This window comes from Chrysochloris asiatica, unplaced genomic scaffold (genome assembly GCF_000296735.1).
Source record: "Chrysochloris asiatica unplaced genomic scaffold, ChrAsi1.0 scaffold00246, whole genome shotgun sequence".
NCBI lineage: Eukaryota > Metazoa > Chordata > Mammalia > Afrosoricida > Chrysochloridae > Chrysochloris > Chrysochloris asiatica.
This window is the reverse complement of record NW_006408764.1, coordinates 588,570-594,636: the sequence shown is the minus strand read 5'-3', so window position 1 is coordinate 594,636 and position 6,067 is coordinate 588,570. Positions and strand designations below refer to the sequence as shown.

Sequence of the window (6,067 nt, the reverse complement as noted above, 5' to 3'; positions counted from 1 at the left end):
GCTGATGGTTAACTTTTGAACTTTTTCTTGTCCTGCAATTTGAGGATGTTTCCATTACATACTCTGTTGTCTACTCTCAGGCTCATAGTGATGAATCTATATCTCATCAGCAGTTACATTTTATTAAAGAAACTTTTACCTTCCTTAGAGTACCAGTCCAGATTTTGTTTGCAGATGTCCAAAGACTTCCATTTATGCACTTCCATGAGTTGTTTTGGTACCCAAAACAAGTTTTTGCACAAACTTTTCGAATCCCCAGTCTGTCGTAGATTATTTCATAGGCACAGCCATGGCTAATTTGCAAATGATTTGCCACATAATCCACTGTTACTTGTCTATTTGACAATCATTTCACATGGACTTGAATGGGCATTTTAATATAACTGGGGTACAGATTTTAAAACAACACTAATATTTCTGTTAGTAGAAATTTGGTCATTTCTAGCCTAAAGTTAATTTTGAATAGAAATAAAGACAATGTATAGTTACCACAAAGTTGTACATAGCAGACCATACAGCCCTAAAGCTACTGTAAAGGATAATTAAGCAATCAGAAAGCATAGACCAAAGGACAGATGGAAGCCTATCTATATCAATTATATCAGTAACTTTCTGAAACCTCTGTATATACCTTATAGATTACACACTATCTAGTTAAATTTAATTTTCTGTTTCATCCTGCAAGAGCTTATGATCTCATGGAAAGTAAAGTGACTTCCCATGCCATCACAGAAGTTCTTAGCTCTAGGATCCCTCATAGGACCAGCTCCTAATTGTTTGGTCTTTGCAAAGTAGAAGGTTGCTACTCTGCTACCCATTAAATTGGGATTCACACCCCCATGGAGTTTGCCTAAAAGTCCATGTACTTCTGTTTAAAATAGTATTGATCTAATTCAGCCTTAACATAACTTCCTTCTTATCTGTGTGTTGAAAGCAGCTATTTCCAAGGACACCAAAGCAGGTGTCCTTGGAAATACTTCTGTTTCCATCTCTCTGGTGTTCCAGACAATGCATTTGTCCTTCCATAGGGATTTTCTATTTTCTTGTATTTTATACCAATACATGGTAGTATTTTTAGTGAAGATCTACTTTTAGTAACTTCATGCATATAATCATGTTGATTCAAATTTTATATTATAGCAAATTTATCAGAAATGCAAAGATAAGATAAAAGCACAAATATGAAGCAAGAAATCACTAAGGATGGTGAGAATCTGACTTGCATAATGAATAAGGTTGGTGTGACCCATAATGAAGCCTCATTGCACTAGTATTACAGGTCATTATTATCTCTTTTTAACAGAAGAGGAAACAAAACACAGAGTGGTGATGGATATGCCTAAACTGACTAGTTATAAACCCCTGGTCATAGTCTCTTGCTCTGTCTCTTCTAGATAGGGTGAACATAATTTATTATCAAAACCAGGACATTCTGATAGTCAAAGGAAGTAAAACTAATGTCAGGACAAGTGTAAACTATCCCTATTGCAGTACACCAGGTCATATGGTCCTCTTAACTCTAAACAAATGTTTTCAGTGTTCATGGAGTATTTACAAAACTTGTTCACAAAAATTTCCATAAATTCCAGAAGGCAGCAGTTGCAGAAGCCATATTCTCAGATCACAGCAATTAGCATATAATGCATCCATCATCCAAAGGGAGAAAGCCATCCTGATATCAAAAATATCTTTTACAGTCAACCTTTATTCCCAATTACTATATAATTTCTAGGTAGTAAACTAAGAATAAAATGCTATTTATTATGGTTTTAGGTTGCTGATATATATTAGTAGATTTCCCCACCTGAGATCAAAACAATTCAAAGCCCTGTGTATAACTATATATCTGTATCTATGCTAGTCTACAATAAATATCTATTATTATTTCTTTCTGTTTAACCTGTGAGACTGTCAAATTGTTTTGATATAAGGTGGGGAAATCTAATATTTTTTGTTGTTATTGTTAAGTGCTGTCGAATTGGTTTCGATTCATAACAACCCTGTATAGAGTTTTCAAGGAGTGGCTGGTGAGTTTGACCCGCTGACATTTGTGACTCAAACTGACTTTGCAGTCCAGACCATTATCCTGTAGCACCACAATAGGAATCCATTCTTAGATTGGGAAGGAAGGTTGACTTAATCAAATGTATTTTTATACTTTTTTCATCTGTCTGTAATCACCAGTTGTCTGTCGGTTTGTTGTATTGTGATGACTTGCACATTGCTATGATACTGGAAGCTATGCCACTGATGTTTTGAATGCTGGCAGAGACACCATAGTGGACAGGTTTCAGCTGAGCTTCAAGACTAAGGCAAACAAGGAAGAAGGAGAGGCAGACTAACTTTTGAATGTTTAACCACCAAAAACCTTTGGAATCGCAGTAAAACAGTGTCAGCACCATAATATTGAATATTGAACATGGTGAATAGCACCAGAATATTGTCCTTGTTGGAAAATGAGCCCTTCATGTTAGAAGACACTCAAGATACAACTGGAGAAGAGTTGCCTCCTCAAAATAGAGTTGACAGTGATGACGCAAATGGAATAAAGTCTTCAGGACCTTCATTTATTGATTGGGCACAACTCAAAATGAGGCAAAACAGCTGCAAACATTCATTAATAATTGAGACATTGAATATCTGAGGTTTGAATCCAGGAAAATTGGAAGTTTTCAGAAATGAAATGGAACATGTAAACATCAGTATGCTAGGCAATGGATTGGTATTGGCCATCCTGAATCTGACAATCACATAGTTTAATATGCTGAGAATGATAAATTGAAGAGGAGTGACATCACATTCATCATCAAAAAGAACATTTCAAGATCTATTTTGAAGTACAACACTGTCTGTGATAGGATAATACCCATACACCTACAAGGAAAACTGGTTAATACCACTATTATTCACATTTATGTGCCAGCCATTAAAGCCAGAGATGAAGAAATTGAAGGATTCTACCAACTTTTCTGTCTGAAATTGGTCAAGCATGCAGTCAAGATGTATTTATAGCTACTGGTGATTAGAATGGAAAGGTTGGAAATGAAGGAGTATCAGTAGTTGGAAAATATGGCCTTGGTGATAGAAATGATGCTGGAGATCACATGATAGAATTTTGCAACACCAATTAATTATTCGTTGCTAATACAATTTTGTTGTTGTTGTTATGTGCCTGGAGTCGGTTCTGACTCATAGCGACCCTGTACAGGGTTTCTGAGGTTGTAAATCTTGACGGGACCAGAAAGCCTCATCTTTCTCCAGTGGAACTGCTGACCATGAAATTAGCAGCCCGATTTGTGACCAGTTCTGGTAGCATAGTGGTTACGAATCAGGCTACGAACTGCAAGGTCAGCAGTTCGAAACTAACAGCTGTTCTGTGGGAGAAAGATGAGGCTTTCTGCTCCCGTAAAGATTTACAGCCTCGGAAACCCTGTACAGGGTCGCTATGAGTTGGAACCAACTCCACGGCATGTAACAACAACAATACATTTTTTAAACAATATAAAGACAATTATAGTCCCGGTGCCCTCCCCCTCTCTAGCTCCGCTAGCACTGAGAAATGGACCAATTATGACAAGCTGTAGTTCTGTAATGTGCCTGATGGGATGTGTTCAGTCATGGCATCTGAACTTTGTAAGACAATCTCTGTGGCAAGACTGGAAAAGCACAAGAATTTGTTCTTGAATTATAGGAATCTGCATCATTTTCCATTGGAGTTACTGAAAGATGAGGGGTTACAGTACTTGGAGAGACTCTATGTGAAAAGGAACTCCTTTACAACCTTGCCAGAAAATCTTGCTCAGAAGCTTCCAAACCTTGTGGAACTGTATCTTCATTCAAATAACATAGTTGTGATTCCAGAAGCCTTTGGGTCCCTTATAAAGCTCCAGTGTCTGGATCTTAGTGACAATGCCTTAGAAATTGTTTGCTCAGAAACTGGTCATCTGAGAGCTTTACATCATTTTCGATTAGCTAATAACCAACTATAGTTCCTACCTCCAGAAGTTGGTGATTTGAAGGAACTGCAAACATTAGACATTTCTACCAATCGTTTGCTAACTTTACTGGAGCGGCTTCACCTGTGCCTTTCTCTGCAGTACCTAATGGTAGACCAAAATCATCTATGGTGTGTACCACATCATCTCTGCCAGCTTCCCAGCCTCAACGAGCTTTCCATGGCTGGAAATCATCTTGCATTTTTGCCATTTGATTTAGGTTGGTCTCGAGAACTATAATACGTGTACGTGGATAACAACATTCATCTGAAAGATTTGCCATCCTATCTGTACAATAAAGTCATCGGGTGCAGTGGCTGTGGTGCTCCCATTCAAGTTTCAGAGATGAAGTTGCTTTCCTTTTCATCGAGGCAACTTACCATTTTCCTCCCAGCAGAGGTGAAGTCCATAGGGACAGAGAAGGATCACGTTCTGCCTCTGCAAGAGTTAGCCATGAGGAGTTTGTATCACACCTATCACCAGTTTCTAAAAGATTTGAACTTTCTGTCCCTGTTCTTGCTCCCTAGAAGTTTTCTAGAACTGTTGCACTGCCCCCTGGGGCACTGTCACCAGTGCAATGAGCCCATGTTTAACCATTGTCTACCCCAAGCTCTTTCCCTTGAGAGAGACGCTGATAGCAAGGCTGCATCAGGGGAGGACAACTGTGAGTTTTGTGGCTTACTGCTGCTCCACCCAATGTTTGCAGACTTTTGACCTACTGAGTTGATAAACACTCGAGTCCTCAGAAGCTGCTGGCTTGATATTGTGGATGTCTGTGACTGCACACTGATAGTGTGTTGTTGGGAGGGTGGGAGGAGGCCAGCCAGGAAAACAGGCCTTCCCATCCTGCCTCATCAAATTCAGGAGACTGCAGAACTCTGTGGAATGTCTTGACCAAACTTCAGAGCGAAAATGCCTTTACCCTTCCCCCAAGTTGGAATATATTACCTTTAAAATTAAGAAACAACAACAAAAAAAGACAGTTATACGCATTGACTTTACCAGATGTAGTAGAAAGAAATTAAATTGACTCTCATCTGTAGAAAGAAATGGAGAAAAAGCTCCATATCATCAGCCAAAACATGGCTAAGGGCAGACTGTGGAATAGACCATCAGTTGTTCATATTGCAAATTCAGGCTGAAGCTGAAGAAAATTCGAACAAGTCCATGAGAGCCAAAATATGATCTTGGAACATACCCCATCTGAATTTAGAGATCATTTAAAGAACAGATTTGATATTTAGACACTAATGACTGAAAACCAGAAGAGTTGTGGTATGACATCAAGAATATCATACAGGAAGAAAGCAAAAAGTCATTAAGAAGACAAGGAAGAAGAACAAGACCAAAATGGATATCAAAAGAGACTCTGAAACTTGCACTCCAGCATAGAAATGCTAAAGTGAATGGAAGAAATGAAGAAGTAAAAGAGCTGAACAGAAAATTTCAAAAATCAGCTCAGGAAGACAAAGTCAAATATTATGATGAAATGTGTAGAGATCTGGAGTTAGAAAACCAAAAGGGAAGAACCAGGTCAACATTTCTCAAGTTGAAAGAACTGAGTAAAAAAGTCAAGCCTTAATTTGCAATACTGAAGGATTCTTTCAGCAAAATATTGGATGATATATAAAGCAGCAAAAGAAGATGGAAGAAAAACACAGAGCCACTGTACCAAAACAAATAGGGTCTATGTTCATTTCAAGAGCAGCATATGATCAAAAGCATATAAAAGAAGAAGTTCAGTGTGCACTGAAGACATTGACAAAGAACAGGTGTCCAGGAATTGATGAACTACAAATTGAAGTCTTTCAAAAAACTGATGTAGCCCTGGAGGCACTCACTTACCTATGCCAAGAAATTTGGAAAACAGCTACTGTTCAACTGATTGTAAGAGGTCCATATTTGTGCCCATTCCAAAGAGAGGTAACCCAACAAGATGGAGAAATCATAGAATGATATCACTAATATCACATGGAAGCAAAATTTTGCTAAAGATAACTTTAAAACTACACAAGAGTACATTGACAGGAAACTGCCAGAGGTTCAAGCTGGATTCAGACGATGACCTGAAA

At 38.3% G+C, this 6,067-nt stretch overlaps 1 protein-coding gene and 1 pseudogene across 1 annotated transcript in view; both read left to right on the top strand.

Annotated features, from left to right (window-relative positions):
- Positions 1-6,067, top strand: part of DOCK3 (dedicator of cytokinesis 3) — a 716,589-nt gene that overhangs the window by 516,435 nt on the left and 194,087 nt on the right. The gene's annotated exons all lie outside the window — the stretch shown is intronic.
- Positions 3,618-4,722, top strand: LOC102835525 (annotated as a pseudogene).